Consider the following 16338-nt stretch of genomic DNA (forward strand, 5'->3'; position numbering starts at 1 on the left):
TGTGGGGGAGGATATCTAACCGCTGCCTTCTACTACCCCAGTAAGGGTTATGCAGAATATAAAGCCAGATTGCCAGAGGTGCTCAGTGAAAGGACAGAGGCACGAACAGAGATTGTGGATTTGCCATCCTCAGAGATTTTCAAAACACAGCTGGATATGGCCCTAAGCACTGTGATCTAACCTGAAGGCTGGTCCTGCTCCAAGCAGGTGGTTGGACTGGAGACCTCCAAAGTTACCTCCTACACTAAATGATACTGTGATTTTGGTAACCCTACATGATGCTATAACAACTCCTGTAAGCAGCCATGAAGCTGGAGTAAATTCATTCATGGTATCACTGGAAAGGAGGCTCTCCGGCCTCTCCTGGGCTGTGATTCCCTCATAGTTTCTGACCAGCTCATGTCTGGCTGCCCATGACAGTGCATTTCCAGTGCCTCTCAAGCACCCGGGTAGTCAAATGAACCAAGGAAATGATCGAGCTGGAAACATCTCTCATTTAGTTCAAGTTTGTTTCCAGCTGGATTAGCTGGCTGTGTCATCTGACACTGGGAGTGTGAAGATCAGAGGAGGGAGGGAACAGCCTCCCTTTTTGGGGGCTGCTCAGACTTCGGTTGGCTTCCCACAGTTGTCAAGCCCCAACCCTGACCCTTGCAAGGTTGAGGAGGAACATGATGTTCCACCCCTGCAGCTTAACTTAACTCATGTCACTCATCCCAGGGGGAAAGGATGCACAACTTCTCTTTCTTGAGCCACAGCCAGCCTGCAATCAGTTAAAGGGTGGCTGTTGTGGTAAACTCAGGAGAGGGGAGGATCACTTGAAACCATCCCCACCTGTGAACCACTCCCACAGCTCCTGCCCCCCTTGGCTCTTAAAATATGTGGCTTGAGAACTATAAAAACTCAGTAAGTGGTAGGGAAGGTTATTACAGCTGGCAGCTCATGCACCTCTGTGCAAGGCTGAGTGTCTGAGAACTGGTAAACCCCTGTGGTAGCATCTAGCCCACTCAACCCTGTGTTCCTGCAGCTTGAACATAGGTATGACTACAAGAAGTGTATTATAGAGGAAGCTCTCAGTGCCTGTTTCCTCCCTTATAAAACAGGGATAACTGCCTTCTGGAGTGCTAAATGTGACTGGCTTTGGTAAAGATTACTGAGGGCTAGAGGTCAGCATGTGCTTTGTTTTCCGGAAGGTCAAACTTCTGCAGCTTGCAAGCAGCATGGCTAATACCTGCCTCCTTCTTGAAACATGCCAATGCTCACAGAAGGAGGTGGGTGCTGTGACATTTTTATTTTTCTATTGGGAGAAATTGAGTCACACTGGGGTGATGTCCTACAAGCTGGCAGTAGGCCCAAAACCAGAGTTACAGCCTGAATCCCTGCTCACCATACCCCCCTCCCCATTCCAGCCACCATATGCATGTGGCTTAACATTTCATGTCCTTGATTTAATGAACTTGTGTCAGGAATGTTCTGTGCATAGCAACCTTATCTGATGACAGTGACATTTTTAGCATGTTTATGTTCAGTTTTATTTGTAACCAGTTGCCAGCGTAGTTGAGCTGGGTGGACTGGATGGGGTTGAAATGTGTAAGAACTCAACATGCACACTAGCAGCTTAGCCAGAGATACTGGGGGGGCTCTGAAGCACATCCAGAGGCAAAAGGATCTGCAACGGAGTTTGTGCATCAGATTTACCAGCTGCAGCCTTTCACACACTTGTTAGTGTTTGACAAGTAATGCTGGGGGGGCCGAGGGGAGGATTGTTTGTTTTTCCTCTTTTTTGTTTCCAGTTCTCAGTACTATCACAACCAGATGGGAATAGGTTTCCCACGTCGGATATGGGGGTCCCTCCAACCCAGTGCTCCCAGATACCCACAACATTACAAATGCAGACATTTCTTCTTCACCACAGCTCCAGCTAGTAGGAGGTATGGGGGAGAAGAGGAGGGGAGTCGGTCGTTTTGTAGTTTGAAATTTAAACAGCTGGATTCAGCGAGGGTTCCCAGGGTTTTTCCCGGGAAGGAGGTCAGCAGCTTGTGCAGGCAGCCTGGGAGCGAGCATCAGGAGCGCCCCTTGAGGCTCCACCTCCGCAGCTCTGCCTGGAGCGCAGCGCTCTTGCCCATATAAGGCTGTGGTTGTCGCAAGGAAAAGAGCCATAAATAGTTCTATGATTGTTACCTGCCTCGCTCTGTGCGAGACTGGGCACCTTCCCAAGTCAGACTCTTCCTGCCTGTGGCTTCCAGGGCTCCATCCCCACTCCCGATCCAGAAAGGCAGCGTTTCCCATGTCTCTGCTCATGGATGTGCAAGCCCAGGCCACGAGGTCCAATTTCAGAGGACTGTTCAAAGTGTAGAAAGCCTCCTCCTAAGACTATGCACTTGCTTTACAAAGTGCCGCAGGAAGGGGACTGCAGTTCACATGTCTATGTGCCTTTCTTTAGCAGCGCACGGGCCAAAAGTTTCCTTAGTGTGAAGGGTGGCACTTTCATTTTTCAATTGAGAATGTATGTACAGGGGAAGGCGTAGGAGGAGAAAGAAAAACGGTACAGCGGGGCCAAACAAGACACTAGCAGAGACAGTAAGCAGCCCTATGCAAGACATTTCAGCTTGTTTCTCTTCCTGGGTGTGAGATCCCCCAGAAGAGGATGCATCCAAGCAGTGGACTGCATGACAAGGAAAGAGCTGTAGGCAGGGATTGCACCACCTTGCTGAGCCTGGCCCGAATCCCATAGCATGGCTGTGGCACTTCTCATGCAGGGTCCCCTGCACAGCCCCTGGGGCCCTGAGGCACGTGGGGGCACACAGTGGGCGAGACTTAGCTGTGCTGTGCAGCCCCTGCTGTGGGTGTCGAGGGAGGAGGCTGTCCTCTGGGTCTTATGCTTAGCATGTGAGCCTTCAAAATGGCCACCTTCCCCCATCTTGTCTCTCTAGGAAAATGATCTTCCAAGGGCATATTGTCCTTTCTGAGATGCAATGCATTCCCCTGGGGAATACCTAAACAAAGAGGAGACCTTGCTGCCTATTAAGAAGCTTATTACGATGAGGAAGACACAGTGGGCTGAGCAGTAAAGTCCTAGACCAGCAGTCAGGAGACCTGGTGTATATTTGCCTGTTTCCTGATGTGGCTGAGTTTTACTCCTTCCTCCCTTCTCAATTTTTCTCTAAGTAATGAAGCAATTCATTGTCACTGCATATTTTAAACACTGACTCTTTTGGTTCCTGTCTTAGACCCAGCACACACTTCCCAAAAGTTTCCTGCGGGCCCCAACTACAGCAATTTAAACATTTTCCATCGTACGTGAAGCAGCTCTGCGCTGCCATGGGGTCCTTGGTTCCCTGACTTGCCTGGTCAGTTGGGGTAGTATCCTGTACCCCACTCCTGCCTGGGACCTGCTGCAGGCACTGGGGCCAGTCTCAGCCTTTCTTTACTTCTGATCGTGCTATCACACTGAGTTTGTCTGGTCTGTTTGAGCTTGAAAGGTCTTCAGGGAAAGGAACAGGAGCTGATCTTGGCTTGAGAATCAGTCTGTGCTACTGCAGTGCAGTGAGAAAGGAGGACTGTGGTTTGATGTGGAGCAATAAAGGGGGGAATGCCTAACTTCACTATATGTCTTCACTAGAGTATACTCCGTCTCTTCCAGAGAGGAGAGGCAAGGTTGTTCCCAATGAGAACTGCTATGCTTGGGAAGCTGCCACTGAGAATTATGAGTTTTCCCCTAGACAGTCTTTTCCAGGTCTACTGGCAGGCCAGGAGACACAGACCCTGTTGGGACTGTAGCTTGAGCAGTAGCTTTCCCCAGTCTCACATAAACACTGGTCCCTTGCTTTCTGGGCAGCTCCTTGGACACAAAGGCAACCTTCAGGGAATGCAGATGTAGCTCCTCATCTATGCTTGAATATCTGGATGCCTTCTGTGTTGTCTATAGGTCTTGGGGAAACAGCACTATCACAGGCGACAAGAGAAGTCTGACTGGAGGCTGAATCATAATGTGCTTCTCCTGATACTGTGGGTTTAAGTGCCTTGCTTGACCTTTCTCCAGAAATTCAGCAGAGAACAAGATTAGAGAGCAGCAGTGCGAAAGGTTTCATACCAATGCAGGGTGTAAGATGTTCAACATTAAGAGGGTAGCTGTCCTTATAGCACAGTTTTCCATCATTGGGATTGCCTCTTATTGAGGCAGAAGACCTGCCCCAAGCCCCTGGGTTTCTTCCTTCCCTTGCTGGGAGGCAGAGGGAGGAGGAGGGGTACCAGTGCCAGGGTGGCTGGTGCTCCCCTGCGGGACAGCTCGGTGCGAAGAGGGGAGGTCATTGCCAACAGGACAAAGCCTAGCGTCGGCAGGAAGGAGAAGAGAGACCTCCCCCTTCCCGGCTGTTGTGTATCTCTGGGTCTCAGCACACCGGCAGGCAAAAAGGTGTCATGCAGGCCAAGCATGTCCTTCTTTTTAAAGTACGCTTTGCTTTGCAAATGGAATGGATGGAGAGGCTCTGGAGGAATTACAGCTCGCAGCCCCTCTCACTTTCCTCGTTTCCTCCTCCTGCGGGGGGTGAAGGCAGCACTCATTTCAGGGCACACAAACCCAGATCGGATTCTTTCCCATCCCCGGGCATTTACACCCAGAGTTGCTTCTAGGGTACCATAATCTAGATTTTCAGTTTTAAAGGAGGCTTTACAGTGATCTGAAAACACCTTGGGCTCGTGCATCCTGAAGAAGCACAAAAAAGACATCTTTATGTGCTTCTAATTGTATCTTTTTTTGTCTTCCTCCTTTACATATTTTCCTGCTTTTTTTTTTTCTTTTCTTTGCTAATTAGAAGACTAATTTTAGAAATTAGTCTTGTCCACTCTGGAAAATAGAAAATTAGTAAAAACATGGTAGCATGAAAATGAAAGTAAGCCTCGGGAAAGGTAATTGTTTATAACTGAGGGGTTTTGTTAACTCCTGTGCCTAATTAACACACTACAAAGGGGTGCCTTTATTGAAACTTCCACACCCTGCTTTCTCAATTAAGGTACAAGAGAGATCATAATAAAAAGAGCATGGAGACAGCTGGTATGTCCTCTAGCAAAGCCAAACCTGATTTAGCATTCCTTAAATACATAAAAAAACCCTGAACATACACATACCTTCTCTTCCTGCATATGATTCGTTTTTCTCTATGCAATGCGAAGCTCTTTCTCATGGATTCCTAGTAGGAACAAAAAACCTAAATTATGATCCTCATTGCTGATGTGTTTTTAGCCCACAGGAAAAAGGGGCTGGGATGATTATTTTCAGGGTTATGATGGCTGTTAGAAGAAACTTTGCAGGAAAGCTGAATCATCGGGCGAGCATCTTGTTTTCATCTTTTTGTGTTTTGCTATCCCACATCTAAGGGATGGCTTATGAAAATTCAAAAGGCTTTTATATATGTACATTCCTCTATAAAGAGTCAAAGAATTATAGGCCTCTGTGCTGTCTTGCAATTAGCTGCAAACTTATGTACAGGTGTGTGTTTCAAGTTCAGTGTTAGATGCAGCTGTAATCAGAATGGTAGAGTAGCAAGAGCTTTAAGGATGCTTTTATTCCATGTGTAAACAGAAAAGACAAGGAGGGGGTGGACAGGATTTATGATGGATTGAATACATTGACCCACTAGGCAGAAGACAGCAGGGCTGTCTTCTTATTTCATGCTTTAGATTTGTATTACGCTTGGGACTGTAACTCAAAGTCTAAATATTCTCTTCCACAAAAATACCTTTTAACCTTTTTTTTCCTTTTTTTTTTTTTTTTTTTTTTTTTTTCCTGAGCCAGTGCAGAAGGCAGCAGTGCTTCCAGGATTCCTTACATCCCAGCCTAACACAAGCTGCTACCTCACATAAAGGAATTTCAGAAGAAGCCCCTGAGCACTTCTGTCCTGTGGGTTTGATTCCTCTAACACAGTCCTGTCTCTTGGTAGCTGAGATGTATTGCAAAGCGGGTGCTAGCCTGCAGTTGTGCAGCTTGGTAACTTGCTACTCCTCAGTGAGGTATTGATTTTTGATAGGAGTTGTATGTTAGGCAAACATGCAGGATGCCCAGTGAGTTGCTTTCTTTGTTCCAGAATAATCCCAGGAAATGATGCTCTGGTAAGTGGGAAAGAAGGCGACTGTGTTAAATGGAGCTTGTCTGCACCTCAGCTAGAAGGTGGTTTCCCACAGTGATGGCACCCCATGTATCTGTTGGTACTTTCTCACATCCTACGAAGTGAATGCCTTAGTAAGTCCTGGCTAATTTTCTGCCTTCTATGCCAGTGCTGTCAGTTCAGTCTTGGTCCATCCACCTGACCCAAACACAGGCCTGAGAATCAATGCACGGATCTTCTTTGTGCCCAGCTTCCTGCACGGGCCCATATGTTTCCGAAGGCAGAGCAGATTGGCAAAGCTGTACAGAACAGTCCACACGGACAGTGGGAGGCTGGAGGAGCTGGGCTAATTGAGGAGGCTCTCAAGGGAGCAGGAAAAAAGTCCCAAATGTGGGAGGGAATCTTGGCAGAAATGAAAGGGGGGTTGTTGAGCAAAGCATGCACTGGCTCCAGACACACAGAGCTTGCAATATGTTACGCTGAGAATCTGTGGGTGTGTTTATAAGACCTGCTGCTGACATGCAAGCACAAAGGATGTAGCCTCCTCTTATCAGAAAAATGTGGGCTTCAGTCTTGCAGAAGAGGGAGAACGAATGCTTGTGTAACTTCACATTGAGTCTTCTTTCTGGTTGTAGCCCAATATAATGGTCCCAAAGTTTGGCTTTGACTGGACTGACTTTGGTTTCTGGCAGACAAAAGTGGTGTCTTTAATTGTGGCAGGCTATAAACGAGTTAGTTCCCCTGCAGTTCCCACAACAAAGCTACAGTGAGAATCTGGATTACTTTCTACAGCACTGGAAAAATCCCTTGTTCCTAGCATCTCTTGGGCATACTAGAGTATTTCAAGCTAGTTTCACTTTGTCCTCAGCCAGCTCCCTGGAATGAGAACCACAGAGCCACTTAATTTGAGCAAATATTTGGCCTTGATTACTATTGCAGGCTGAGCCCAAAAACAAACAGCAAACATGAGGTAAGCTGAGAGGCACTATTAGCAGAGCAAAAGCTCACACAGTAACCTCAGGAAAGGCAGCAAGCTGAAAGTAGGGGTGATCTTATTTTTTTGTAAGGAGGGGGAGAAAAAAAGGGAGACTAAATTCCTGTTGGGAGAGGAAGAAGGAACTGAACCTCCAGTTAGATGCCTTTTGTTTAGAGGTCCATTAAAGGTGACTGATGCTGAAAAGCAATTAAAAATGAAAAAATTGTGAAGTAGTTAAACACTATCACCTTTATGTATTCTCTGAACTTAGTCCCGTTTTCCAAATAGCACAGTCACCCTGCTACTGAATTCTTGGTTCTGTGAAAACATGGCCCAGCTTGAGACCTATGGAAGGAAAAGAGAAGCAAAGGTGGTGTAAAGCTCTCCACAGCCCTACCTTATCCGGATGAATTAAACAGCATTTAGATAGATTTGTCAATCTCTTTAAAGTATTTTTTCCTTATCAATATCTGACCCAAGCCTGGCAAGTATGTTTGCTACCTGAGCATCACAAGCATGACAGGTGCAGAGTGACAGAGGGGCTGGGGAGGGATGTTATTCTCCTTTCAGCTTATCCTCTGATGAGTAAGAAGAACGCTCCCAAGCCCTTCTAAACTCAGGAATCCGAAGCATTTCTTACCCCCTCTGAGAAAGTGAGAAGGAAAAGGAGGTATTTGGGATGTTAATAAAGGATCCTTAGCAACTTGTTGAACCAGGGAGCTGTGAGGCCAGGACAGACAAGCCTAAAATTACATGCATTGTAGTCACTGAATTATCACTGAAGGAGCTAAGCTGTGAGAGATTGTGTGAAAATATTTGTTTCCTGCAGGAAAGAGTTGCTGTGCTTATTTAAGGCAGGTAGCAAGATGTGTTTTGCTGGCATTTTGGACAAGTCTGGGTCGGCCCAATGCAATAAACTCAGATTCCAAATATCAGGTTTGGGGTGAAGATACTTTTGCTGGATGGCTGGTATTCCTGTTGGCCCTTTTGTATAACGATGTTGGATGCCAGCTTCCTCTGAATTTAAAGCTGAATAGAAAACAGTGAATGGCAAGAGAACAGGACTAGAGGAAACAAGGTTAGGAAGGGGATATACTGAACTAGAAGATGTCTGCTACTTAGCATTGTGATTGCATTTAGATGGTAGACATGATAATATTAGAATTCCTTGGAATTCTGGGCCATTAATATATCAGATCAGGAATGTGGTGTCTCTAACCATGCATAATGAAGCAGTAATCTCATCTCAGGGTTTGGAGGAACTCAGGAGCTCCAAGAAGAGTTATCCTCTGCCCAAGACCGAAGTTTTCATTTAGGCGTATTTCTGAGGATACTTCCATGACTTCAGTCAAAGCAGAGCCGTCTGATAACCTGCTTCCCCAATAAAGGTCCCTTCTACAAGATGGTGTCACTTCCACTTTATTGAAAGAAGGGACTCTGGCACAAGATAAATATACTTACTGTGGTGCATAACCAATGGGTAGAGATTTATGCCTCTGAATGGTATCCCAAACTAGCAGAGATGCTGTATGTAAGTGCTTTTTCAGCTGTAACCCTTGTCATTAATGTGTTAAGAAAGTAAAACCATGTTCCTCTTTTACTAAAGCTGAAGCAAGAACCGCAATGGGGGAGTGGGAGTTCAGGAGGTTGTTCACGCAGGACTCTGTGGGTGGAGGGTTGGGGAGAGGTGAAAAGTAGAATAACTGTTTTAAATTCTAGAGTATGCCAGGTATGGCTCCTCCCCAGTCTTGGGGTGCAGGTATAGTTCCCTCTTAAATTTTCTCCATCAGTAAAGTCAATTTGAAAGACTCCTGTCACAGTACCTCAGTTTAATCCCTTCAGTTGTGCTAATGCATCTCTCTGTGGGCCTATAAACTAGATCAGTGAACTGATCTTTCTTCCTAACCTTCTTTAACTCTATTTCAGTGATCCAGTTTACAATATGGCTTTTGAAACATCTGCATCAGCACCACTGGAGCAGCAGTAAGCTATGACAGCACTAGGAATGAATGGCTAGTGGAAAAATAGACAACATCTTAAACCAGCTTTGCTGATGAAGCGGGCATGATGGAGTCACAACCCGACATATGAAAATGAGCTAATTAAGCCATACCTTTTCCACAGCCATGCCAGAAGTTGGGTAGTCATGCTAAGGGTAACATAATTCTGTAAGAAATGGGCTATTCCCCTCCTAACATCTGCTACTGGCTGCTTCTGAGACAGGCTACCAGGCCACATTTCCCTTACTGTGGTCCAGTAAGGGACCTTTTATCAGCTCCAGTAAGGGCTCTTTTATGTCAGCTGCTCCTAGCAGAATTTGCATGAACAGAGCTAGAACTTGGGCTTAAATGGTTAGTCTCTAAATTTGTAAGCTCTGACCCCTGCAGTGGAAACATCACTTGCTTTCACACTTTCCACATCTTAAGTTCATGGTTTTCCACCTTCTGCACTCTCACAGTTTGAATTTGGCATTTGTTATGGGAGCAGAACAGTAAAGAATCGGTATACAGGGAAAAGGAAGTTATGTGCTAATATATGGTGCCTAAATTGCAGACAAATTTCAGGTTGTTCAGAGGACACAGGCGTGAAGTCATACGTTGCTTTCTTCTACAGACCCATCTCCAAAGAGCCATTTCCTTTTGTTACAGTATGTGAAAACCCTTCAAGTTTTCATCTGCATTTATAGCTGCTGCTTTGTATGGGTGTACATAGTAAAGCCACTCCAGAGCTGCTTTTTTTTGAGAAATTTTAATTATGAATCTTCACTGAAACTACTGATGTTTCAGGCTTTTGCAAAAGCAGAGCTCAGGCTTCTTAGCAATACCAGATTGTGACATTCTCCAGATCTGTACATGTGCGGTTTCTGTCTAAAGCCACTGTGGTGAGTATTTAGCAATGAGACTTCTCTGATGAAGTAAACACCTTTTGTCTCTGTCACTCTTCTTGTTTCACTCTCTCAAGCTTGTCAGTAAGAAACTAGTTTTGGAAGAGGTTTCTTCTGCCTCACAAAGCACTGGAAATTAATCACCAAAATTAATTTAGCTACTTTACCTGTTTGTCAGATATAGAAATCAAATGTCCCTGCATTTATTGTTGATCCCAGGAGTAGCAGGCTTCTCCCAGGGATTGCTGTTTGCCAAGAAACTGAAGCCCAATTGTTTTGGATTAGACCAGTGTAAGGGAAAACACTGTAGTTCAGCAAAGTGGGCGTTTGGTCTGCAGTTAAGGCTGGCAAATTGAAGAGGCATCTCTGGATGCTCGGTGCTTAGTAGATTTTTTTTTTTTCCCTCTAGAAATAATACATTACCATTAATTTACTCCCCCCAAACTGGTAAATCTGTCTGCTGTTGAGATGATGTTTTTCCAAATTCAATGACCATTACAGGTTTGTTCTTCCAAAGGATGCTGTCTTGCAAACACTGATGAAAAACATGAGTAAAGTTCATCAGAAGGATCCAGATAAACATCCTGTGAAATTGTAGAAAGTAACAGATGTATAGAATTAGTATGATAGCTTTTTTAGTCATACTTGTTTCTCTCTGAGGTGTGTCTCCTTCCCTGGGTAACTTCCTGCCACCAGATTTATTTTCAAAGTAACCAAGCTACGGAAAACATACATTTCAAATCAGACTTGCCTCAACTACTGCAGATCTACAAATCTGACCATGAGGGAAATACACAAAGTTTTCAAAAGAGGTGGGATACATTTTTTGTTAGGGCAAAGGATGGTGTAAACCTGCAGCAATCTTTGTTCTGAACTCAGTTTTGATGCTTTACTGCTGAGGTCATCAAGAAAGTTTTGATGTTGATTAAACAGGAGTGGGACCAAATTCTCAAATCTAAAAAAAAAAAAAAAATAAAAAAAATGCCAAACCTTAAGAAGACAGTCCAGCCTGACCTTAGACTTAAATCTTAGCATCAGGAAGAGCAGAGTACATATGAAATTTGTGAGAGTCAGAAAATAATAGAAAAATTTAGAATGCCCAGTATCATACGTTCTTCAAAAACAACTTTGTTGCAGCCTTTTTATGTCTATATTTCATGCTTGCAGTTATTATCTTTTATTTCCCACATTACTACTGCCATCAGTTCATTCTGCCTTTTGTATTTACTTTCCCAGCTAAGATCCGCTATTTTTCTCCTGTAAAAACTTCATTTATACTTCATACTGATGGCTTTCCTTCGCTTACCTTTCCTTCCACAGCCACTTGGCTAAAGAAGCAGCCTCTCCTGTTCTTAAAAAGCTTTTGATATACGAAGTTACCTCCACCATTTTCATTCTGCTTCATTCTTGTGGGAGAATTTAAAACCCTGTTGTTCAACCAGTAAATATCCTTCCCATGTGTTGGTCATTTTTTTTCATGGATACTGCAGATCATTTCACCATCTAAGGTATCTGGTTATGTGGGAATCTGGTTGTCACAATTCCAGCTTCCTTTCATTTTCTGCCTTGATGTACTAGTGAAGACCTACCCAGTATGTTCCCTTCCTACTGCTGAATTAAATTCTCATCTCTATTTTGTACCTGTATTTACATTTCTCATCTCTGCCCTTAACAATGACACCCCTGTATCCCTGATACTCAGCTGTACAAACCTTTCAGTGATTTCTCCCACTGCCTTTTGTGTTTTGAGATACAAAGGTCTAGCATTGTTTCCAAACTGCTGCAGTGAATCTTTCTAAGCCTGAAGTGTTTCACTTGGACAAGAGGTGCTTACTTGAGACACTTCTCTGCTAACCTCCATCTTTATTCAAGCCTCTTTCAGTTCATTTGCCTCTTCCATGTGTAACTTTGATACTGTCATTGGTTAACTTCACCTTCCATTTTCCGTCACTGGCACCTACATCTGCAAATATGCCCTCCTTTGCAGAAAGTAGGAAACCCCCAAGGGAGGGAGCCTTGTATTTCTGCATGCTTGTAAAATGTGCAATAAACCTCATCTGCATAGCTGGATCTGACACACGGACTTCTGTATGCTGTACTCTTTTCAGAAGGACTTCTGTCTTGCATCTTGGCTACTGCATCTTCCTTTTACTTCAGCCTTGAAGAGCGCTGTAGTAAATGCAAAGAGGCAGAATTACACCGCCTCTATCTTTTCACACCTCTACTGTTTTGCACGCCTTTTTAAATCCATTTTGAGCCTCCTTTAACATACGCACTGGCAGTTCAATCACCTCAGCAGCATCAGGAGCTGCTCACGCCGATGCTTCTGCTCGCCCCAGTGCTGTCCCTTTACTGGATGAAACAAACTCTGGCTTAGGTCTGCCTACCACGGTTAACTTGCACTAGAAGGGACACCCCTCCCATTTCCGAGGACTTCTGGCATGGCCTGCGGAGGACGGGGCCACAGCCCATCCCCCTCCTACCGGAGGCTGACCCCGAGTTCCTGTCTCGCCGCCCTGGGGCACGCTGGGGCCGGGCACCCCCGGCCCTCCAGCCGGCCAGCGAGGCGGCGTTGCCGGGGGGCAGGCGCTGGCACGGGCCGCCGGTGCCCGCTCGGCACGGGGCATTGTGGGCGCGGGCTGGCACGGCCTGGCGCGGGGGGTTGTGGGAGCGGCTTGGCACAGCTCGTCCGGAGCGGAAGGGAGCGGGGGAGGAGACGACCGGTGGGACCTCGGCCCGGCCCCGTAGCCGGCGGGGGGGAAGCTGGGGGGGGAGGCTGCGGAGCGCCGCCCGCCCCTCCCGAGCCCCTCCGCGGCCGCCGCTGCTGGCCCGCCCGAGCGGCCGCGGAGCTGGGTTGGCCCGCCGAGGGGCGGGGCCCCGCGCGCGCTCGGGCGTTGCTAACGGCGGAGGGCGCGAGGCACCGCCCCTTTCCCGCTTCCTCAGCGGCTCGCCTCCGCCCTGCGGCCGGCTCCTATTGGCGGCGGCGGCCGTCAGCTCGCCGCAGCCGGCGCCGCCATTGGCTGGCTGTGCTGCGCAGGGGGTGGGGCGGTGGGGGCGGGCTGGCGGCGTTGCTGGGCCGCGGCGGCTCCACCCGGCTGGGCGCCTCGGAGTGCCGGTGAGCGGGAGGCGGTCGTGGTGCCTGCGGGAGGAGCTGGCAGCGTGAGGACGCCACTCTCTCGCCGCGAGGAGCGCAGCCGCTGTGGCGTTTCCCTTCCTCCGCCGTAGCTGGGCTCAGGTGAAGTTGGTCGGGTGGGGCGGTGGGCGCGGGTGGCCCCGGTTTGTACCCCCTGGCACCGCGCTTCCCTCCCGCGCGGGGTTCGCGCCTCTTTGTTGGGCCGGGAGAGGGGGTACTGCTCTCTCCTGCTTTCCCCGCGGAGCCGGGCGGCAGGCAGCCGACCTGCTGTGTCTGGGGTGCCCCCCGCCCCCCCACCTCCCCCTTCTCTTTCGGGGGCGTGTGTGCCACCGCACGGCTGCGTTACTGCCCAGGGAGTTGCCTCTCTTCTCCCTCCACGCCCTGCTAACTGGCCTTCTCGGAGGTGGGGTTGCGTTATTCGCGCTCTTTTTCACCGGACCGTGCTCTCTCCCCTCCCTCTGGTGCGTCTCCCCCCTTTCTCCCCCCGCGTTTAAGTGTCCGTCCTTTAGAAGTAACGGGTAGGGGAAAATAGGACCGTTTGGCAGCTGTCAGGGCTGTAGCCTGAGTCACAGGCTGACAATCCTCCTGCAGACATTGCAATGGGCTTGGCTTCCGCCCTCAGATCTCGACTTCCTCGTTCGGTTTGGTCTGTACAGTGAAGCCAGGAGAGAGGGAGGAGGGAGTGACAGGGCAAGATGAAGCTTGCACTAAAAACTCTTGCAGATAGCTTGTGCTTTCAGGCATCACCTCCAACCAAGTAGGAAAAGTTCTCCGGCTTCTAGTGATATCGGTACCAACCTGTCTCCAGTAGGTGTGGAAAGCAACAAGGTTTCATAGCCCCCGAGGGTGGTGTGTACCCAGTGGGTTTAATTAGGATTGCTCCTGATTTTGCCTAACACAGGGTGAAATGAATTTTAAAGCAGTAGGATGCTTCTGGTAATAAACTGGAGTTTTGCAGAAGTAAACTGTATTGGTTGGGAAGCTCTTCAGGCAGTGACTGTTGAATTCCTTTTTTCTTTTTTTCTCCTTACGGTTCCTTTCCTTCCTCCTTTTTTTTTTTTCTCTTGAAACACTGCTTGTGCTCGTCATCTTTTTTCTTCCATAGGCTTTTCTTCCATATCCTATGTCTGTCATGGTGTCCTGAGCTGCACTCCATTCGAGCACACTAAGAACCTAAGCTTTTTTCTAAGTGAGCAGGTCTGTCCTAAACAGAGTAATTTCTTAGGTAATGCATAAGAAATTTATGCTTCAAACTTGAAGAGATATTGTAGTAAATGGACTTTGGCCCTCAAACTATGATTTCTCTGCTTCTGTCCTACATTATAAAGAAATATAAGTTAATTTGCATGGAGGCTGTTGAACTATGGCTCGAAAGATTAAATTACACATCCTTAACTCTTGTATACATCTCCTGTCCGTAAGGCTAGATATGGTAAAGTTTTAACCCCAAAGTAACAGCGCTCTAATCGGTTACTGCTTGTGTAAAGATGCTTTTGAAATTAGTCACTAGGTAGCAATGTGACTAAGTTCACTTATCCATGGCATTCCAGTAAAAATGGCAAATCGTGGTGCAGATATGTATTGACTCATAGATGCACTGTCTGCAACTGTAGTGCTCTCTCCCAAAGTTTAAATGAGATAAGCACTTATTTTTGTTAACTAGAAAGTTGTAATGAGGGGGAAGCAATTGATAAATGTAAGTGGAGTTGCCTTTAGCACGTAAGAGTTTTGAAGTGGTTAATCACCGATTACGCCGAAACCGTATAAACACAAGACTGTGCTGCTGATCTGACCTTGTAAAAATAACTAGAGTGAAATCATGCAGCAGTTCTGTGAAGCTCCATGTCAGGTGGAACTGTTTAAATTGACGTGTTCTCCTTCTTGATAGCTTTGTTTGTTGCACATATTCATAGTGTATGCACTGTCTTTCTGGAGGTAGACAGGCAAAATTTTCAGTAATTCTAAGGTAGCAGCAAAATTGCTAGTAGTGAATAGAAACAGGGATCTGAACTTCTCATATTTATTGACGTGGAACCTCAAAGTGAGTATGACCAGAGCCAAGCTGGTGAGTTGTAACTCACCAGCTTTTTTTTGTAATAATGGTATCATCTCTTGGATGCTTGACTTGTAGAGCCAAGATCTGATTTTCAGAGTTCTCCTGAGAAGAAACTTTGACTTCAAAGTTTGCTCTGCTGGGTAACATTTGGCTATTTCTGCATAAACAGGAAGACTAATTAGGTTCTGTCTGTCCCAGAAGAATGGGTGTAGAAACTTTTATTGGACTTCGTTTGCATAGATTGTTAGAATATTTCTACAATGGTTCTGGGATTATTTTTTTTCCTTTCAAGTTGTCAGGGTAATATTTTCAGGTGCAGAGAAGAAGAAAGAATGAGCTTTTTTTTTCATTATTTCCTCTACTTGGATTTTGATATGCTTCAAAACATTTTAAGAAGACAAATAGGTTGTGAGAGCTGCACCATAATATTTTAAGTGAATCGGTAGTGAATGAGTAATAATAATAATAAAAAATCACTTGTCCAGTAAAGTTGTAGGAAGAAGAATTTCTCCCTTAGGAGGCTGAAATAATCTGTGTTGTCCAGCACATTATTTTGGCATTATGAAAAATGTTGGAGAGTGTTCAAACTGTGTGGTGGGTGGTAGCTCTAATACTCATCTTTGAGCTGAAAACTGCAGTGGAGTCAGATGCCACAGGTGCTTAAATCTCTTTGCAACAGTACTGGACGCTGCAAATATTTCTACTATAAATGTGGAGACTTACATTTACCACTGCAACAAACTATCTTGAAAATGTGAACCACTGTTATCTTGGCAGGTCTTTAAAATTAATGCACTAAATGTTTATAATAACTAATAATTCACAGGCTAGCCCTCTGTCAGACTATTCACATGCAGGTACGAGGGAGTGTATGTACATCAGCATAGCTACTAAGTATGTGAAAATATAGTTTGGTTGTACTGGGAGATTAAAATAGTCTGTCTGTATCCAAAAAATCAGGTTTTGTTCTGTTAATCTCCAGGATACTGAACAGATGGGGCAGGACGCATGTCAAGGTATTGTGATTTCTGATCTCATTCTGCTGAATCTTCTGCGTCTACCCCCATCCCTAGGCCCATGTCTTGCCCAGATTTATGTCACTTATGAATTTGTGTGACTAGAGTAGGGTGAGATGATAAGTGGACCCCCTGGAGATACAGGAACCCATCAAGTTAATGCAAGGTTTAC

At 46.2% G+C, this 16338-nt stretch overlaps 1 protein-coding gene across 1 annotated transcript in view; it reads left to right on the plus strand.

Moving 5' to 3' along the window:
* Nucleotides 1–13041: 13041 nt before the first annotated feature.
* The window catches only part of MYH9 (myosin heavy chain 9), a 74199-nt gene continuing 70902 nt past the window's right edge, over nt 13042–16338 (plus strand). Inside the window, exon 1 of the mRNA XM_074871275.1 lies at nt 13042–13196. The gene's annotated coding sequence lies outside the window, so the exon portion shown is untranslated. The remainder of the gene's footprint in view (nt 13197–16338) is intronic.

This window comes from Strix uralensis, chromosome 5 (genome assembly GCF_047716275.1).
Source record: "Strix uralensis isolate ZFMK-TIS-50842 chromosome 5, bStrUra1, whole genome shotgun sequence".
NCBI lineage: Eukaryota > Metazoa > Chordata > Aves > Strigiformes > Strigidae > Strix > Strix uralensis.